General features: G+C 43.0%; 1 protein-coding gene and 1 long non-coding RNA gene across 4 annotated transcripts in view; one reads left to right on the forward strand and one right to left on the reverse strand.

The window, feature by feature from the left end:
- The window catches only part of TENM3 (teneurin transmembrane protein 3), a 974,114-nt gene that overhangs the window by 819,639 nt on the left and 132,700 nt on the right, over positions 1-21,775 (reverse strand). The window lies entirely within an intron of this gene.
- On the forward strand, positions 10,752-20,779 carry LOC308485564. 3 transcript variants are annotated; one of them, XR_013990617.1, is made up of 3 exons: positions 10,752-10,792; positions 17,152-17,547; positions 20,689-20,779. It is a non-coding gene; the product is annotated as an uncharacterized lncRNA (long non-coding RNA). The 3 variants fall into 3 exon arrangements; XR_013990618.1 differs by lacking the exon at positions 20,689-20,779 and adding an exon at positions 12,906-13,187 and having other exon boundaries at positions 17,152-18,590; XR_013990619.1 differs by lacking the exons at positions 10,752-10,792; positions 20,689-20,779 and adding exons at positions 10,801-11,119; positions 12,906-13,187 and having other exon boundaries at positions 17,152-18,590.

Genomic DNA, 21,775 nt, shown 5'->3' on the forward strand with positions numbered 1-21,775 from the left:
CCCTGGATTCCTTTAACGGAATACCCTTCACATAGGGATGGCGAGACCATTCTCCCATCCCTATCACATGAACCAGTGCCTATCCGCAACCTTACAAGTTGTGACGATTTGCTAAGCGGCAGGCGAAACCCAAATGGCAACAGTCAATCAGCCAACTGGGGGAAATTCCTGTCATGCCCCTGACCCAATGACAGACGACACACGATGGCATAGCAAGGTCAATTGCAAAATACCCTAAATATAGGGAGAGGTGGGTGTTCCGTTTGCATGCGCTGAAAGAGAATCTCTGGGTCATGTGCAAAGGATTAAATAGGTCCCTTGAACCTTTAGTCTGCACCCTATTGGCCAGATTACCCCAGCAACGAGGAACCCACCAATCGGGCGTTGTGGCTATCCAATAGAGCCACCCACAACCAGGTCTCCAGGTCTCACCGCAACACGTGCTCTCTTTTAGGGAGGACACAATTTGCACAATGCTTAATTTTCACACAATGATCTATGTCAGAGCCCGGTTTTTCCAGCTTCACCAACACAAGACAATCTTGAGTCTGGTCAGCTTCTGATGAAATTATAGATGAATACAGACTACAGTGGTACCTCTGGTTAAGAACTTAATTCGTTCTGGAGGTCCGTACTGAATGTGAGGGAAAAGGATCACATACCAGACTTCTTCTGGAAACTCTCGATATTTATTATTACAACTCATTGGGAATACCCAGGGCAGATAAGTTCGATTGCAGGGAAACAAACAAGTGCAACATGACTTAAAATTGTCCCTTGTTGCTGGTCTATTATAGGCCAAGGATAGCTTCATCCAGTTCACTTACATTGACTGTTCTTGCTGAGCACATCTGGGCTCACCTCTTAAAGAAGCACTACACAATAGATTAAGTATTTTCTGTGATGGAAGTGTGGCTGATGTGAAGCTACAACTCATGGAAGATGCAGGATGTTGAGGCTGGGGTCTAGGCTGCCTGGTCTCAGTTGCTGTCCTTGTAGTTTTACTCCAGCCTGATACAGGTTTTCCCTAGTCTCGCCCTACTCACATCTTGAGAAAGCTAGGAATCCTAGGCATCAGGGGTGCCACATTGAATAAAATATTGGGGGGGGGGGCTGCAGTTAAGCCCCACCCTGCATAATTGATCACACACACCATTCCCCCCTGGCCTCGTCAAATATTTTATTGGGAGGGTGAAGCCACCTCGGCCACTAGGAGTTGGCTCCTATGCTAGGCATCATGAGACTTTCTCTTTGTACGGTCAAATCTACACCACACATTTAAAGCAGTATTATGCCACTGAAACAGTCATGGCTGTCCCTCTAGTTCACAAAGTTCTATTCGGAGGTGGATTGATTTCACCTTCTGGAAATTGTAGTTCTGTGATGAGAATACGAGTCTCCTAACTCTTAGGATGCTTAACAAACGACAGTTCTCAGGATTCTTTAGGGGAAAGTCATAACTCTTATAAAGTGGTATAATAGTGCTTTAAATGTAAGGTGTGGATGAAGTTCTGTGGTGCCTGAAAAGCTTGGATCACAACTGGATAATTGCTATGCATGGTTTTTTTTTTGAGGGGGGGCAAACAAATAGAACCTTAAAAACATTCTATTTCAGAAACTTGTTTTCTTCTATATATAAAAATATTATGCAACAAAGATTACGATAAAGCTGAGCTAAAAAGCTAAAAGTACTGCCATCAAAAGAACGGTACCTTTAGTTTTTAGCTCAGCCTTACCTTAATCTTTGTTGTATAGTATGTATGTATGTATGTATGTATGTATGTATTTATTTATTTATTTATTTATTTCTAATGACAATACAACAGCTGTGATATGTGTTTTAAAATTCAGAAATAATACAAAATATAACCAATGGCTTGGTGAACAAATTCACATTAGAAATAAAGCATACTTTCAAATAAGCATGGATGATTAACAAATAGATCAAACTGTTACTTTATTATTACCGTAATCATAACAGTGGATTTTCTGCAAAGTTTAGGTGCCACTTTAAAAGCCATACTTTAGCAAATAGGATATACCGGGTTTGAGAAAGTAATAAATGGAAGAGATTAAGTTGGCCTCTGCAATGTAGGTCACACCACTTAATCTCACTGGACCCTTTTGACCCTAAAATCTATGAATCTCCTTATTCCAAGTGTTGTAGAAACCATTTTCAATGGACACTAAACTTATCAATCCTCAAAACTCAGATTGTAGAGGCTTATGAAAGATGTTTTCCTGTAGTGGTCTAAACTTGTCTGAATTAGTAGGGGAAGAAAGTGAGTTTGTTGAGCTATTATTGCCATCATCATGGTCACGATCTGCAATGGAGTCTATACTCAAAGTTGGGGATTTATCTAGCTATGCTGTGGCTTTCTTACAGAGAAATGTTTTGGGACAGTTTTGATCTCTCAGGCATAAAGGAGTCCTGAGAGTAGTTTTGAGGTATCATGTCTTTGTCCATATTTTAATGGTCCTGACAGCTTTCATTTCATTTTATCAAACCCTAGTTATGTTTTATGCCTGTAAAATTTCGTGAATGCTTCAATCTAGCTCTCAGAAGAGTTATGATTGTATTTTGAGCCAGCATGAGCAACATCTGCCCCACTTATCTTCCATTTCAATTTAATATTCGTACTGCTGGAGTTGCCTATATTATCAATGTCAAAAACCCCTAAAAAGTCTTATCTTCAACTTTCATTCCAGTGCTTCAAAAGGGGCTTTGAATTTGCATCTTACTCTAGGGAAGATGTAGTTTAAAAACATTTTTTTTTTGCCCAGCTTGCTCCATTAATTTCTGAGGAAAATGCACCTACTGCTGTGAATATGACAGTTCTCAACCTTGGTATTTTTCCAGGATGTCCCTCTCCAGGGAACTGGCAACACCATTCTGACTTACCCTGCTGGAACTGCACCTCCTGCTGGGTAATCAGCTACTACAGTGCTAAGGGAGAGACCTCGGTATGATTAACTGAATGCCTCTTGTGAATGCTAAGGAAAAGGAGAAACAGTAAGATTTGGGGGTGGGGTGGGGGATTTAAAAGATAAAAAGATCCATTTTAAGTAATCATCTCTTTTTCAATCAAGACAGATAATTTACAGGTACACAGAATAGCTTAATTATTAGTAGCACCTAGTATTTTATACGCATATCTTAAGTAAGCTTTAACTTAAAATAATATTCATCATCCCCATCAAACATTTTTCTCCCAATTACTACTTTGAGCTAGTGAAGAACGAAATTCATTTTGTAATGATTATCTGACTCAGGTAAAGCTGATTTTCTATTACTTCAGGCCCAAGCCTCTGACAAGGGCACAAAAGGATTATTTTTTCAGCAGTTTTCAGCCCAGCTAAATCAGCAGATAATGCCATCTACGATGCAGAGTGATCTTCACCTAAAGCCCTCCTCATTGTTAATGTTTCTTACATCTCAAATGTGCCACAGTGGCAAAATTATTCCAGAGACATCTCTCTACAGTGTCACAAGAGAAAGTCACTTTTTTATTATTCTAACCCCCCCCCCCCAGCTTCTATACCTTTTCCTGTCAATTAATATCCTTCTCTCTTTTTTGCAACAAAATACCGAGAGCTCTGCCCCCATTTTAAATTGCATTATCACTTGAAGGAAGTGTATCACCTGATAATCCATCTGTAACTGCTTTATCATACTCAGCACATCAAATGAATACTCTAAACACTCTGAGATAAATGAAGAGACACAAAAGAAGACTATTGTGTTCTCTGGCAAGGCACAAAAAAGTGAAATGGAACTGACAGTTATTGGTGGCTATTCAGATAAGAGCAGGTGGCAGTATCTTTTTAAGACTGGCAGAGAAAGAGGGCTAAGCTTCTTATGCTGAAAGTTTTATTATTGAACCTGCATGTTACTCTTTACAGAAGAATCATTTTTAGCTGAATCTTTCCATTTGCTCCAGCAAACCTTTTGACATTTAGTCCAGGCCTGAATAAGATGATACAAATATTCCAGGGAGGACGCTTGACCCTTTCCAAGAAGTCACTAGGAGATGAGATCTGCTGGTTCGGGAGGCCTCTGTTTCAAGTGGCTATGCTGGAGACCTCTCCAAAAGCAAATCTACTCATGGGAACGTACCCGAAACTACTGTTTGCACTCCAAGACCTGATCTAAGGAATGATGGAAGGAAATGACCAGGAGGGATTATTTGTACAGGAGGGAAATCTCAGAAGCACAGTGAAGCTAAAGAATTAAATCAGAGGGGAAAGGATGGCAGGAGGACGGGCTTATTTTCTGATACTGGCTGCATTTGGATGCAACATTAAGGCATGCTTCAACATTACAAGAACAAGGCTCAGTGAACATTGGGGTCACACAGGCTTCCCCTCCCAGTTTAGCCATGATGAGAAAGTTGGTTTTTTTATTTTTAATCTGCTTCTGTCTTAGTTTAGCATTAGAATGGTCATGTGTCCTACTTTACAGAGGACAGTGCTTGAGGACATACCCTCCAACATTTCTCCGATGAAAATAGGGACATCCTAAGAAAAAGCAAGACATTCCATGTTCAAATCAGAAACCAGGACGGCTTCTCTAAATCAGAGACGTCCCTGGAAAATAGGGACACTTGGAGCATCTGTGAAGGCATCTTCTGTTTCAAGGGCTGTGCAATCTCAGTCTGGTTTAAAAATAAAAATTCATTAGACAAGAGAGCAGGGCGTTCCAGGTGACCATCAACAGTGGGAACCCGGGCAGTGTACTCAGTGTACCCAGAGGACAATCTAGATGGGAATGTAATATTGAAAATGGCTCATTCAGATATTGCAAATACTAGTGGGGGTTTTTTGCAGTGGGGTGGGGACCCAGTTGTTTCACAGAAAAGGTAAATCTAGATTAAATTTAGGTGGATAAAGAGAGGTTGCATTTTGATGCCAATTATATAACGTGGATTCTGCACTCATCGTACAATACAGTACATGCCTGTTTGGAATCACCCATGGACACAGTCTCCCCCACTATGAGGTATGTATTAGATTTCTGTTTAAATTACAGTAATATTAACTTGCAATTTTGCACACCTATACATCATTGTTGCTGTTGGCATCTGTTTATCTCTGGAGACAATGGAAGCGTGTGCCTTTGGGGGTAAAGTCAAACCGTTGGACAGTTACTGATGTCCATACATACACATCAGTAAACACAGTTTTTATGCACACTTGTATCCTTTTAGTTTTGGTTACATATAAGTGGTGTAAATATTAAGTATGCTGACTTAGTCCTAAACTGTGGTTAATGCTAAGTGTGGTTGGTTGATGCAAACTAGCTCCATAAACTATAGTTTGGCTTGCATCAACTAATCACATATAAGATAATGTACAATTTGTCTGGGTTTGGCTGATGCAGTAGTGAAAGGTTCCAAATTCCTTCTCCTACCTGCACTGTAGGAGAGGATAGTGTGCTGGCCCAAGGCTTGCTGCAGCTGATTCTCGTAACTATGGATTAGTGTTACACCTGAACCCGCACACTGTCTATACAGCCTCTAATCCTTTAGCTAGATCAATTTTGTAGAGGAGTTCAGTGGTCAATTGCTGTTTCTGTAACTGTCATATTGAAAAAGTATTCATGGTTTCTTAGTTATAGTAACTAATAATTGTCTCCTCCATCAGAGCAAACTATCTCCCACAATTCCACCCATCACTACTTAGAAAACATCAAGGGATAATTTACACTTGCTTTTTGCAGTTTCACATTCCATTGTGCAAAAATAATTTTGATGTAGAACAGAAAACAGTGAACACTGATAATTGTTAAGGTTGTTTTTGAAAGCTTCATTTTTGCATACAAAGATTACAAAAGGACACTCTAGCTGAGGCTTGTAGTTAAAGCACACATAATAATTGTGTGATTATGAGACTGATGCATATCAAAGAGCTATTATGGTGTTATACATGACTATGCTTATAGATACTTCTATAGTTTTATAAAATATGAAGCCATTGCATTCCAATGCCTTCCTCATGCTGGAACTTTCCAAGTCTCCTCCTTCATTTACTTTTAAATTATGTATATTTCTGGACCATCCTTCATCCCATGATGGTGAACAAGGCAATAAAACAATGGTGTAAAAACCAACCAAACCGTTAATTAAAGCACAAAGTCACACTATGAAACTAATTCCATAGCAACATTAAAGCCACCACATTCAACTTATAAACCTTACCCAAATGCCTGTTCTTAAGACTCAAGTTGACTTCTGAAACTCATCAGTGATGAGGCCAGCCATATTGCCAGAGGAAGCTCCATAACTGGGGTGCTGCCACAGAGAAAATCCTATCTTGCATCACAATCCATCAGGCAATGTTCACTAACAGGAGCACAAGCCAATAACCCTGTAGGACTTCACAGTCCATAAACCAAGGGTCTGAACAGTAGTTAGTCGGTGCCACCCTCTAGCCGCAGAAATATAAATAGAAATAATAAAAGAAATAATAAATCCAATTACAATAAACACAACCAATAAAAAACTAAAAAAGCAAACACAGACACACATCTCTACAAATAAAATACAGGTCTAGCAGATTCTGCTTCACCAAAAGAGGCCTCAGATACTTTAAAATTCTTCAAACTAAGGGCCAAAAGCCCATGTATAAAGACATACTTTTGCCTGGTGCCGAAAAGCAGATAAAGATGGAGCCTCCCTTAAGAAAGCATTCCGCAAGTGAGGAACCACCATTGAAAAGGCCCATTCTAATGCTGCCACCCCCTGAACCAGTGGGGGACTTTGGGCTCTCAAATTTCAGCAGTGCCCTGTACAATGCTAAAATTTGGCCTCTTGTGCTTTGTTCTGCATCATTGTTGTGGTGCTCCCTGCAGTGCGGTGTCATAGTCTCATTGCTAAGCAACAGTGTGTAGAGCTCAGTTGAGTGGGAGGCCAGCCAACCAGAAGAGTCTCTTAGGTGTACTTGCCTGGAAGGACAGTCAGCATCCAAAGTCAGGTCCAGTCCTAAGGTTGGGAAAACAGCAACTCGTGTGGTCAGACAGTCCAGGGATCAGGGAATCTGATGATCAGAGGCTGCTCCTTCCTGCCACTCACCATCTGGCCTGGGGCGGGGCCTGAGGCCTCATAAGGACTGCTGCGTTCTGCTGCCCAGGAGGACTCTCCTGTGTGAGTGTCTGAGGGCCCTGCTCCTTCCTGCCACTCACCATCTGGCCCGGGGCGGGGCCTGAGGCCTCACAAGGACTGCTGCGCTCTGCTGCCCAGGAGGACTCTCCTGTGTGGGTGTCTGAGGGCCCTGCTCCTTCCTGCCACTCACCACCTGGCCCAGGGCGGGGCCTGACAGGCCTCACAGGGACGGTTGTTGTCACTGCTGCTGCGACCCAGGGGGATCCGGAGGGGCGCAGAGTTTGTTTTAAAATGTTCCTTTTCCTTTCATTTTTTTGTATATGCGGGGACGGGGATGGGGGTGGGATGGATGTTTAGTTGGGAATTTGTTTGATTTTAATGGATTTGTAATTTTTATAGTTTTTCATTTGTATTGTTTTTTGTTTTCTGGGGTTTTTTATTGTTTTAAGGTCTTATTTTGTTCTTAAGGGGAAGGGTCAGGGCTGCCGGGGAGTGGGTCCCAGCCAACAAAATGGCTGGGGTATGTTCCACGGAGGGGGATGCGCTGGGACAACCGATCTCAGTGATCACGGGTAGGAGGAGGAGTTACGCTAAGACCAGACCATGTCATTACAGAGGAGGCAGGTTTAGTCGTTGTCTGAGGACTATCCCTGCCTCCGGGTCTGGTCCTGTCCGGACGGATACTAGAATCAGCAAGGGATACCCACATAGCCTGAAGGTGCTGCTGTGCAATGCCAGGTCAATGATTCATAAGACCACTGCCATCCATGACGTGATCATGGATGGAGGATTTGACCTGGCTTGTGTAACAGAGACTTGGTTGGATGAAGCAGGTGGGCCTGTTCTTGCCGCTGCTTGTCCACCAGGTTTCTCTTACGCACAGCAACCCAGGCCCTGTGGGCGGGGAGGGGGGGTTGCAGTGATTTTTAGGAAGTCATTAGTTTGCACCAGGCATCCTATTGGGAAGACCCAGTTCTCTGAGTGCATGTTCTGGAAGTTGGGCAATAGGGGCAGTACAGGATTCCTTTTGGTGTACCGACCTCCCCGCTGCACCAAGGATTCCCTGCCCGAGCTGCTTCAGGTCGTGGCGGATATTCTCCTGGAGACACCTAGTTTGGTTGTCCTAGGGGATTTTAACATCCATGCCGACACGACCTTACAAGGGGCCGCTCGGGACTTCGTGGAAAGCATGGCCTCCATGGGGCTGTCCCTGAATAAGTTTGGCCCAACCCATAGCCACGGACATGCCTTGGACCTGGTGTTTACCTCCATGGATGTTGGTGTTCTGACACTAAGTAAAAGCGAAACAAAAGAAGTGCCATGGTCAGACCACTTCCTGGTGCAACTTGACTTCTCCGCGACCCTTCCCCTCTGCAGGGAGGTGGGACCGATTCGGATGGTCCGCCCCTGCCACTTAATGGATCCAAATGGTTTCCAGAGAGCGGTAGGGGATGCTTTATCCCATGTTGATGGCCTTTCAGCTGATTCCCTGGTGGCCCGCTGGAATGTGGAGTTAACCAGGGCTATTGACTGTTTGGCTCCGAAGCGCCCTCTCCGATTGCATGGAGCCCGGATGGCCCCGTGGTTTTCCACGAATCTGAGGGCAATGAAACAATCGTTGAGACGGCTAGAGCGCCGGTGGCGGATGACCCATTCTGAAGCTGACCGGACACAGGTTAGAGCTCAGTGTCGAGCCTACCAAGTGGCGGTAGCGACGGCGAAGAAGGCTTTCTTCGCCGCCTCTATTGCATCTGCAGAAAACAGCAGCAGGAGACTTTTTCAGGTGGTCCGCAATTTAGCGGAACCACCTGCTACATCGGGGCCCAATACGGGCCACATGATCTCCTGCAATGATTTTGCAAAGTTTTTTGCAGATAAAATCGCTCAGATTCGGGAAGAGGTAGACGCCACCGTGGGAGCAGGGCCGGGGCGGGGGAGTGCTAGAGTCCTGTCTAGTCAAATTGTGTGGGATCAATTCCAATCTGTTACCTCCGAGGATGTGGACAGGCTGCTTGGACGAGTGAAACCAACCACCTGTCTCCTTGATCCTTGCCCATCCTGGCTTATAAAAGCTAGCCGGGAAGGGCTGGGCGATGGGCTTCGTGGGGTGGTGAATGCTTCCCTCCGTGAGGGAGCCTTCCCAGACCCGCTGAAAGAGGCGGTTATTAAACCGCTTCTTAAAAAACCATCTTTAGATGCGGCCACGATGGCCAACTATCGCCCAGTCTCAAATCTTCCATTCTTGGGCAAGGTGATTGAGCGAGTGGTTGCTGAACAACTCCAGGCACGCCTGGAAGAAGCGGACCATTTGGATCCCTTCCAATCGGGATTCAGGCCTCATCACGGGACTGAAACTGCCTTGGTCGCACTGGTTGATGATCTCCGGCGGGCTAGGGACAAAGGTGAGAGCTGTTTCCTAGTTCTGCTGGATCTCTCAGCGGCGTTTGATACCATCGACCATAACATCCTTCTGGACCGTCTTGAGGGGCTGGGAGCTGGGGGCACTGTCATACAGTGGTTCCGCTCCTTCCTCCTGGGCCGTGTTCAGAAAGTGGTGGTGGGGGATGAGTGTTCAGACCCTTGGGCTCTCACTTGTGGGGTGCCTCAGGGTTCTGTCCTCTCCCCCATGCTTTTTAATATCTATATGAAGCCGCTGGGAGAGATCATCAGGGGGTTTGGACTGGGTGTTCATCAGTATGCAGATGACACCCAGCTCTACCTCTCCTTTAAATCAGAACCAGTGAAGGCGGTGAAGGTCCTGTGTGAGTGTCTGGAGGCGGTTGGAGGATGGATGGCGGCAAACAGATTGAGGTTGAATCCTGACAAGACAGAAGTACTGTTTCTGGGGGACAGGAGGCGGGCAGGTGTGGGGGATTCCCTGGTCCTGAATGGGGTAACCGTGCCCCTGAAGGACCAGGTGCGCAGCCTGGGAGTCATTTTGGACTCACAGCTGTCCATGGAGGCACAGGTTAAATCCGTGTCCAGGGCAGCTGTGTACCAGCTCCATCTGGTACGTAGGTTGAGACCCTATCTGCCCGCGGACTGCCTCGCCAGAGTGGTGCATGCTCTGGTTATCTCCCGCTTGGACTACTGCAATGCGCTCTACGTGGGGCTACCTTTGAAGGTGACCCGGAAACTACAACTAATCCAGAATGCAGCAGCCAGACTGGTGACTGGGAACAGCCGCCGAGACCATATAACACCGGTCTTGAAAGACCTACATTGGCTCCCAGTACGTTTCCGAGCACAATTCAAAGTGTTGGTGCTGACCTTTAAAGCCCTAAACGGCCTCGGTCCAGTATACCTGAAGGAGCGTCTCCACCTCCATCGTTCTACCCGGACACTGAGGTCCAGCACCGAGGGCCTTCTGGCGGTTCCCTCACTGCGAGAAGCCAAGTTACAGGGAACCAGGCAGAGGGCCTTCTCGGTAGTGGCGCCCTCCCTGTGGAACGCCCTCCCACCAGATGTCAAAGAGAACAACAACTACCAGACTTTTAGAAGACATCTGAAGGCAGCCCTGTTTAGGGAAGCTTTTAATGTTTGATGTATCATAGTATTTTAATATTCTTTTGGAAGCCGCCCAGAGTGGCTGGGGAAACCCAGCCAGATGGGCGGGGTATAAATAATAAATTATTATTATTATTATTATTATGAAGATTCAAAATGAGCAGGAAGCAGCAAGATAGAGCCAGGTACTACAAGTGTTGTTACCAGCACCTGACTGCTGCTGGAAGTTCTGCTTAAGAAAACTGAAGCCAGCTGGTTCACGTTAGTGCCTTCTCTGTGTTCTTGAAGGCTGATCAGTTGCAGGTGGAGTCACTCCACCTTCTCCCCCTTCAGGCTGCTATTCTGCAGGTGAAGCTGACTCCTCGTCCATGACACTTGGTTCCCAGTGCTGCTGCATTGATCATGCCACCCTAAAACTGCTTCTGTTTGGACATCCCATGGAAGGGCTCATGGAGAAGGGCTTCAAATGAAGATTGCAGGGTCTGGATTAGTTCATGTGAGGAGATACTGAGGTACTGCTCTCCTGAGCTGCATATTAGATCTTTATAGGTCAAAACCAATACTTTGAATTGATTCTGGAAACTAATCAGTAGCCATTGCCAAAACTGGTGTTATGTGCTCAGACTGCCTGCTGAATTTTGCACCAGCTGCAGTTTCTAAACCATAGCACATTGCAGTAATCTAACCTAGAGGTTAGCAGAGCATAGACAATAGAAGTTAGGCTATCCCTCTCCAGACAGGGGTGCAGCTAGGCCACCAGCCAAAGCTGATTCCACAGAGGCCACTTGAGCCTCATGCAACAGGGTTGAATCCAGAAGTGTCCTCAACCTGCATCTTCAGAGCAGGCCACATCCTACCCATCCAGTCCATTAACATCCTGATGCTATGTAGTGCTGGATATGTGTAACTCCATTGTATCAATAATATCGTCTATAGCACGGAGGTTTTGGAGTTCAGTTCAAGCCCTGATTCAAGGCTGTGACCCTGATAAATTCTGCAACATTGTGTCCACAGAAAACCTGGCAAGTTTAGAGTTAGAGTGAGGTAGTGCCTACTGCAAATGTCAATCTTTAAATATATCATGTTAGGATGCATCACAGGAATAAATTGTAATTCATTCCAACAGAAACCAATCTACCCACTTTACTTTGTCACATGAATGCCATCCAAGGGAAGGGGGGGGGGGAATCTGTCATCTAGCCTTCAGAATTGAAGCAAAATTGATCATTTTCCTCTCCTTTCCATATCTCTTTGCCACTTGTCAGTCAGAAGCCAGATGACCTGTGTTAAAATATCCATTAATTTTTAAACATGTTTACTCATTTTTGCCAGGAAGAGGGAAATGAAATGCAAATGTGTAAAATTAAATTTTGGGTTGATAGGAAAACATTGTGACAGGGATAAAAACTGACCTGCAGCCTCACTTTATAATGTCATTTTAGCTGTGAGGGCAATTATCCATCTGTAACAAAATGGTGAACCATTTCTGTCTAATGAGAAGCAGATATCTGATTTGCATAAATGTCTTAACAAATAGTTCTTATTCTTAGAATAATTGCTAGACTGGTTTTTCTATGTTTTATCTCCCTTTTTTATTACTATTGCTCCATAACAGAAACTTCTGTTATCACTTCTTCTGTACATAAATAGATCTATAAACCCAAACAAGATGTTTAATGGAAAGTAATGTGAGCCAAACTTCTCTGGACACATAATATAAACTCTTTTAAATACTTCAGCCATTCAAACCTGTGAATTTTTTATATTTGTGAGATTTTCAGAGTCTGATGTGTATGTGTGTGCCTGCACCCAGAGAGGTGAACAATTTAATTGATTGATTAATTAATTGATCATTTAGTTTAGCGCCCTTCATCCGAAGATCTCAAGGCAGTTCACTGCATAAAAAGACAAAATAAAATGACAAAATGCATAATAAAAATAAGAACAAAAACAAACCAGTAACCCCGCCTCCACAAACACATTTAAAAGGGCATACAAGGTTAAGCATTCTCTCCCTCCCTTGTGAGAACATTTCCCAAAGGGGGAGACACTGCATAAAAGGCCTGTACTTGTGCTGCCCCCCTCTGGACCTCTCATGGAGGAGGCACACAAAGAAAGGCCTCAGAATGGTCCGGGTAGGTTCATATGGAGAGAGGCGTTCCTTGAGGTATTGCAGTACTCAGCCATTTAAAGCTTTATAGGTCAAAACCAGCACTTTGAATTGGACCCAGAAACTAATTGACAGCCAGTGTCCTTGGGGCAGAATTGGTGTAATATGTTCAAACTTTCTTTCCGCAGTGAGCAACCTGGCCATCAAATTCTGCATCAGCTGAAGTTTCTGAACTGTCCAGAGACAGCTCCATATAGAACATGTTGCAGTAATCTAGCCTGGAGGTTACCCAGAGCATAGACGACAGAAATTAGGCTATCCCTGTCCAGATAGGGGCGCAGCTGGGCCACCAGTCAAAGCTAATGGAAGGCACTCTGCTACCCAAGCCTCAAGCAACAGCAGAGGATCCAGAAGTACCCACAAGCTATGTACCATTCCTTCAGAAGGAGTGTAACTTCATAAAGAGCAAGGTACTACCCATCCATCCAGTCTAGGGAACCACCCACTAACAGTGTCTCAGTCTTATCTGTGTCAAGGGCCTTATCCATTCAGATATTCCTTAAGTCAACCATGGCTTCTACAGGACTGCCAGTCATATCAGCCTGGATATCCCTCAGGGCAGTCTGGAAAGTGATTGACTCGGTCAGTCTCTGAGGGTGGACGATCCTCATAGGTCCTCTGTGGGAGGTGAAGCTCCTAGGGAACAATACAGCATGGCAATGTAGGATTGTTTTCAGGAGATGTTCTGCAGGGTGAAGGATGGCTGCCTCCATTAGGCCCAAGCTGACACTTGGAAAAACCCTCACCAACTTAATATTTGAGCTTAAAGTAATATGAATGTTTTGCAAAATTCACCTCACTTCTCTGCCTGAAAGTTGCTGAATATACCCCACCTTTGTGAAAGATGAATGGTTTCAAAAAAGAGGGGTGGCTATTAGACCCAAATTCTAAATCATTCAACTCTGAAAAAAGAAGAAGAAGAGTTTGGATTTGATATCCCCCACTTTATCACTACCTGAAGGAGTCTCAAAGCAGCTAACATTCTCCTTTCCCTTCTTCCCCCACAACAAACACTCTGTGAGGTGAGTGGGGCTGAGAGACTTCAGAGAAGTGTGACTAGCCCAAGGTCACCCAGCAGCTGCATGTGGAGGAGCGGAGACGCGAAACCGGTTCCCCAGATTATGAGTCTACTTCTCTTAACCACTACACCACACTGGCTCTCAGTGAAATGAAACAAAAAATATTCCATCCATCCTTACTCAAAGGCAGATCAGAACTGGGGACACCCTGCTTCTTCTATAGTGCATTCCAAACTGCATAATGGTCTTCAATGTATTAAGTTTAAAGGTGAGGGGCACAGGGCAAAACTGTACTTGCACTCAGGCAGAGGTTTCAGGTGGATTACCTTGTGGACCCTTTCAGATTTATGAATCTAACTTTCTATAGTCCAGAGATACAAAGGGAAAGAACTGTCAGAAGGCAAAGGGAAAAAAGCCCAATGCTGAAGTGTCACATTTCACAGATTTATTATGCGTTTGCAGTGCAGATAAACTCAGTGGGAGAAGTTAATATCAATTGATAGATACGGTGGAGGTGGTGCCCACACCGAGCATGAGCTGCTGTGGTTTAAGTAGATTTTAATGCCCAGTTGGAAATATACTTTGATGTAACAGAAAAGTTCACGGATTGACTGAGAAATTGTAAGGAAATGACTACCACCAAAGAGTACAGCTCTGCAAACATTTTTTTCCCCTGTCAAAGCAAACCTTAATATACAGTTGCTATTTTCACAATTCTTTTTATAACTATAAAGGGTTCAGAATCTTGCCTTTTTTGTAATGGTATTTAATTGGCTCTCTCTATTAGCTGTTGTTGCTGTTTTTAAATTCCTAACCTCTTCATAAGTCACTGGGACTGAGTGGGCTAGAATTGTATTTAATAGAGTCAAGTTAAGATGACACTATTATTATCTACTGTTATCTACTATTATCTACTTTTACTTCTTAATTACATAAAAATATTAATAGTGCACCGTATCTGCTGCAAAGTTACCTCTTTGATTACTTAGGTGAAGTGGGGTGGGGCAGAATGTTGTAGAACAGAAATCTGGGTGTGCAAATCACTGTACTATGCCATTTCAATTAGGATTCCCCACCCCTTAATTTCCCAGCTAATACAGCAATCTTGCATGATTGGGAGTCTGTTTGGATTGCTATGGGGAAAGTCCCCAGTATATAAAACAAAACAAAAACAAAACAAAACACAATTGTACTTATTAAAGTTTTTGTTTAGATATGTAATGGCTTCTGCAAAGACAAGTTCTGTCTCATGAAGCTTTTACAGTTCTTTGAGAGTGTCAACAAGCATATAGCTACAGCTCGTCTTACTTCAGAAATGACATTGTGCAGCTCAAAAAAGGGTAACCAATATTATCAAGAGGCTAGAACAACTTCCCTTTGAGGAAAGGGACACAATTTGGGGATTTTTTTAAAGATAAGATAAAAGCCAAGTGAGCTTTGACATGACAGAGATATATAAAATTACATGTGATATGGTAAAAGCTGAGAGACAAAAGTTCTATTCCTTCTGTGATGGTGCCAAAAACTGGGATCATTTGGTGAAGGAGAATGCTGGAAGAATCAGGACAGAGAAAATTAAGTACTTCTTTGCACAGCACATAGTTAAACTATGGAGTTAGCTACCACAAGGTGGTAATTACCACATCTCTCACCAACTTAGAGAGCTTTAAAAGAGGATTATACAAATGTCTAGGCTGTACTGTCTTTAGTACTGAAAGGAGTAAGCCTCTGAATGCCAGTTGCTATTGTACTCAGATCCTGCTCACAAGTTTTCCATTAGCAGCTGGGCAGCCACTGTTAAAACAGGGTGCTGGAGTCTTCTGTTTATAAAATACACACAGAGAACACAAGAAACCTCTAGGCTCTGCAGGTTAGGGAGGATGGCAGGTCTGTTCACAAGACTCATATGTATTTAGTCAGTGAAAGTTATTCAGGCATTGTACAGTGGAACACAGTGGCAAGGGGTGGGCTGGATTCTATACACATCCCAAAGACACCTCACATTTCTCCTACTCGTCTCTGGTACAAGTGTGTCAGTAGTGGAGAAAAAGAGGCTATATGAAAAAGACTATAGTTACAGAAGTCCTCAGAACATGTGAGTTGTGGGGTGGTTTGTTCTTCATGTATTGTTCTATGTTCCTATCCCATGAGCACCAGACATTTTAAGGAAGCTATTTACAGGTTGTGATACAACACAGGAGTCTATCATTGAAAAAAAGAGGGGGAAAGGGGAAACATCTCAGGGGGCATGCCTAAAATACCTGCAGTCATTTGTGATATTGTGTGTTATTCAAAAGAGAGAGGGAGGGAGGTGACAAGACAAAAGATGCCTAAAGTAGCTTTTTGGAATCTGGCTGGTATAGCTACATGCTGTCACAAGGGAATAGGCATGCTCTGGAAAGGAGAAGTATTCTAAGAAGAAGACATACTATGAAGCTCACATAGTGACCACACTTGTGGAAGAAAGTGGGGAAGATAAATGAAACACAGAAGTGGCCAAGAGAAAGACTAGAGCCATTCAAAGATGTGACAGGAACGAGTTTGGTGAATGAAGAGCAATAGAAATAGTACAGACAACAGGTAAGCTTACAGTCTGGAACATTTAAGGCTGCAGATTTGTGGTTGTTCTTTTTCCCTGAAAGAGGAAAGAACTGTCATTATGATGGAACCCAAAAGTGATGGGAACATAAAATAAAACTGGTAAAAGAGAAAAGTCCTAATGTACAAGAACTGTAGCTTTAAGAATTCTGCCACTGAAATTACACCAGCACTGTTTGGACTGGGATTTATACTGGATCAAGAACAGAGATGGAAAAATAGAGAGAAAAGCTGACTAAGCCACCAGAAATAGACTAGAGAAAAACAAACAAAACCAGCAGAAATTTAACAGTATGTACATGCACATGCTACAAGAGACAGAGCCAACATGGGCTGTTAATTTTTTATGGTGCTGTTCACTTTAACCCTTGCATATGATTTTAGGGGCAGGTGGCAAATAACTGAAGAAGGAAATGTTAGTTTAGCTTCCAAATAAATTTTGCTCTTATCAAAGATTCACAGAGAAGTCTTACACATTTTCAGAAATGCACTTAATTGATAGAAAAGATTGCTTTATCTCTTAAGATACCTAGGATAGTTAGATGGCTAGGAAGCTGATTGTAATTTTAATCAGCATTATAGAAGAGTAGTCTGATAAGCTGGTGAAAGAGAAAAAAGACGTTATCAATAGTGTTTTTTAAAATAGTATTATCTGAAGTAACCTGAATATTTTTTCTCATCTTGTGCAAACATTCAATGATAATACAGACAGTAATTCAGACTAATTAAGAAATAAAACCTTTTTTTTTAATGCCAGCATTTCAGTCATAAGAATGTAAGAAGAGCCTATCAGTTCCAACATTCTGTTCACGCAATGGTCAAACTAGATTCCTGGGCAACGTCCACAAGCAGGACATCAGCACAGTGGCATGAAAAGCCATCATACGAAAACTCACCCAATGAAAAATTGGCATTTCCTCACTTCCTCTTGGTCTCTGTAGCTATAGAAGCACAGGCTGGACAGGGCCGGACCTACCATTAGACAGAGTGAAGAAGGCGCTTCTGGAAGAAGATGCTGAGGCCTGGGGAGAAACAGCAAGACCCCGGAGCACCGAAGTGCCACACAGTCTGTCCTGTGCCCCCTGAGCTGGTTGCAATCAGAGGAGGACTGCTGCCAGTGTTGAAGAAAGATTCAACTGTCAATCCAGCTGAGGTAGTTTTGTTTGTTTTTTTACACAGAATAGAGGAAGGCACCATCTTGTACCATAAGGAGAGGAAATTTCATTAGCTTGTTAGCAGGGGCTGCATAGCAGAGGCAGGCACTTCAGTGTTAAGGATCTGATTTGATCACCAATGCACTTTTCCCACTTGCCTCTGACGGATCTGTAATACCTTGGCAAAATAAACATATTCCTTTACTTCTGAGTGGTAAACCATGGCCAATTGTTTCTTTTGTCATGTCACCATCAACTGTTAAATATTGCCTATGTAATGGTTGGTTCTCTCCCACAGAAGCGAGACAACTCCGGCAGTAATTAACTCAGGTTTATTGCTCAAAACACACAGATCACTCTGGAGCTCAGTCACTCAGCATCTGCTTCCAATTTAGCTGTTGCAGAGTCTGAGTTCCACCCCTTCCTCTTCCCACATTTAAAGCCCCACTTTCACTTCCTTTCCTGTTCACACCTCTCATTACTTCTTGCACACCTACGTGTCATGGGATGGGCTATTTCTGGTGGCCCTCCCTCTGAGTCTGAGCTTAAACTGTCAGTCTGTCTTCCCCCTTGAACTCCCCCCTTCCTTCTCCTTGTTCTCTCATAACCTTTTGGAGAGGTGAGCCATTGCTGTAGCTGCCTTACCAATGCACTTGTCCAGGTCAGTGTCAATGGAAAGGTTGTTGTTGATGGTGGAGCCCAGGTAAACAAACTTGTCTACCACCTCAAGCATGTGGTCACCAATGCCAATGTGCGGAGTGCTGGTGATGCCCTGATGCAAGACGTTGGTCTTCGTCAGGCTGATGGCGAGGCCGAACTCCATGAAGGCTTGGGCAAAATGATTGATGAATCTTTGTAGACGTGTCATTTGCAAACAACATCTCACAACATGCCATGGAGACATGCCAGGTTGAACAGACCAACATCACTCCTTGAATGGAAGTACACACCGTCTTCAGTCAAACTGAAGATATATGAGATTAATAGAGAGAAGAATATGCTAAAATGAGTTGGGACAAGAACACATCTCTGTTTCACACCCTTCTTTATAGGGAAGGCATCCAAGGATGAACCAAGAATGAGCCTGGTCTAGTTCCTTCTAGAACAGGTCCTTGATCTGTATGTCCAAGCACATAGTGGGAGCACATTCAGGATGTTAACTGGATTGGAGGTGGCTGAGCCCTTGGTCAGTGGTTCCTCACTGCGAAGCCTACACCATGAATATGTGGTTCTTCTGGATGCTCTCCTTGCTAGAAGAAGGTGTAGTTCTTCTCTCAGAGGCTGCCATTCAAAGTGAGTCTGATCTCCCGTAAAGTGGCAAAATCAATGTTGAGTGTTTCCAGCTCACGATTAATGATGGCCATCTTCTGTGAGTTGTTAACCTGCAGTAGGCCAGCAGAGAAGCCAGGACATATTGTCCTGATATTCCAGTTTACTAGGTGCAAGAGGGTATGTTTATTTTCTTTGTTGCCTGGTGCAGTGGGTTGGTCTGTTTGCCAAATGATACTCTGAGCTCCAAGGACACATTGAAACAGGCAGACACTGGCTGGTTGGCACCTTATTGACCAGGGGCTGCCCTGCTTAAGGTGGGGAGTAGCTGACCAGTGAGACACAAGGATCTCTCCAACCAACGAAAGGCAACCCATAGCCTTTGTACCTTATCCCTAATGCCAATCAGGTTGAGCTTATAACTCATAAGTGCTGCCTCCCACATTGTTCTTGTACTCTGATAGCACTCTGTTGAAATGGGACAGACATTTCCTTCTAAGAAACCTAGTATATTTGCCCAGCAGAGATCTACAAGTTTTTGGGGTTTTGTTTTTTTAAAAATCAGATTTCTACCCAACAGTTTTTACACTTAACACAGTAATTTCTGGGCAATTATTTTCATAAGCGTCTCTCTTCAAAAGTGTAATAAGGTGTTTAATCTCGACTACAATGAAGCTAGAATGCCAAATAAAATGTATAAAATAAGTAATTTAATAGGGCTTGTTTTTCTAATGCAGAACAAGCTGAGTGAGTTTAAATAGTCTAAATAGTCATTACAATCTGACTGTGATGTGTTCTTCCCTCCACACTTGCTGAGGCATTTCTTGTGTTATTATAATGGCTTCTGGAGCAATAAATTACAGACGCAGAACCAACTGCTGAAAAGTGTAGGCGGCTCACACAGCATGATGCAAATCACACTGTAGGGTACCATTTCTTTATAACGAGAGTTCCATAATATTCCACCCACCATAACACACTTCTTCTCCACTGTCTTGTGGCTGTTGCAAGGAGCTGTAGTGTTGAAGGGTTTGCCATGGAAAGAAAAACCCTTTCAGAAATAATGCCGATTGATAATCCCATACATGTTTACTTAGATATTAGTCACAGTAAGTTCTAGTGGGATTTACTCTGAAGTAAGTGAGTGTTGGATTCCAGCCAGAATCCAGAGTGTTGGATTGCAGCCCTATAAAGGAACTTGTGCATTGCTATTGACACTGCATGCACAAGAAAATATATCCATTTGTTCAAGACAATGAACAAAAGACAATGGAGAATATACTCATTTTTAACAACTTCTAGATGGAATAAATGACTGGGATATCACTGACTGACCTGTGTTCCACAGGGTGATGATAATACAAGTTAACATCTCAGCATACTTCAAACTTTGCTACATTTTCGTCAAACTGTCTCCTCTCCCTTCAACTTTCCACTAAGAAGGAACAAGGTATAGTCGTACCTTGGAAGTCGAACGTCTTGCAAGATGAACGTTTTGGCTCCCGAATGCTGCAAACCCAGAAGTGATTGTTCTGGTTTGCAAACATTCTTTGGAACCCGAACGTCCGTCGTCACTTCTATGGCTTCTGATTGGCTGCAGGAAGCCGCGCCTTGGTTCCCGAATGTTTTGGAAGTCAAATGGACTTCTGGAACAGATTCCGTTTGACTTTCTTTTTTAAAAAATAATAATAATAAAATTCATGCTTTATTTAGAGTTCAAAAATAACACCCCCCCCCCGCAGTAGCTACTACATCAGTTCATTACAATTGACCAACTTTAACAATAAATGAACAATAATTGAAAAATTACAAAACATCACTTTTAACTTACTCGAGTTTTCATATTTAACTTTTATCTCTTTATCTCTTAGCAGTTCCAAGAGGAAAAGACCAAAGAAAGAGGTACAAAAAAAGGAAAAAAGGAAAGAAGAAAACAAAACAAAATAAACACACCTGACTTCCGATTAGACTCATTGTGTTATTATTTCTACTATTTTTTCATACACAGTTCCAAATTGTTGTATTGCTTTCTTTGTTTTCCTCAGATACCAAAAAACATATTTGTTGTTTTACAAGGATCATTCTATTTCTGCCAGGAGGTGTTTATTATTATAATACTTTTCCAGATACTCTTTAAAGATTTTCCATTCTTTCTGTACTTTCTGTTTTGGGTAATCTCTAACTCCCCCTGTCATCATGGCCATGACATGATGCCATGCATGCCATTCAATTTTCAAGGTACGACTGTACTTTTCTTACCTAGTGTGCACTTAATGATAAATATTAGTATTTTTACTGCTATTATTACAAATAGGTAAACGACACCTAATGAAGTGTGCATGCACATGAAAGCTCATACCAATAACAAACTTAGTTGGTCTCTAAGGTGCTACTGGAAGGATTTTTTAAAATTTTGTTTCGACTACGGCAGACCAACACGGCTACCTACCTGTAGCAAAATACCTAAAATACTCATACAGTGACATAATAAGGACTATGCCTAGCTACCCCACTAAAATATGATCACTACACCATGGAAATCAGCTTAGTTACCCAAGGCCTGAGTGAATAAAAAGGTCTTAGTTTGGTCCCTTAAAACTAATAATGATGGTTCCAGGTGTGCTTCCCCAGGGAGAGCATTTCACAGACAAGGGCATGACCACTGAAAATGCCTATTCTTGTGTAACTATACTTAATACTTTCTTTGAGTGAGGCACATGAAGAATAGCCTCTGATGAAGACTGCAGTGTCCAGTACCACCTCTCACATTGTTCTGGAGTGTCCAGATATCAGACTCCCATTCCCTGGAAGTCTAGATCCATCCCAACAATTATAATTATCCGCAATATCTTGGTATAACAGATGAATTTAATTAGCCTCTGGGAGTTTGACCAATACTGCGTTCTGTTTAGGCTTTCTTTCCACTATCAGCATTCATCTTTTTAAGTCCAGAATTTG

Source organism: Podarcis pityusensis, assembly GCF_964106645.2.
Source record: "Podarcis pityusensis genome assembly, chromosome: 9".
Taxonomy (NCBI): domain Eukaryota; kingdom Metazoa; phylum Chordata; class Lepidosauria; order Squamata; family Lacertidae; genus Podarcis; species Podarcis pityusensis.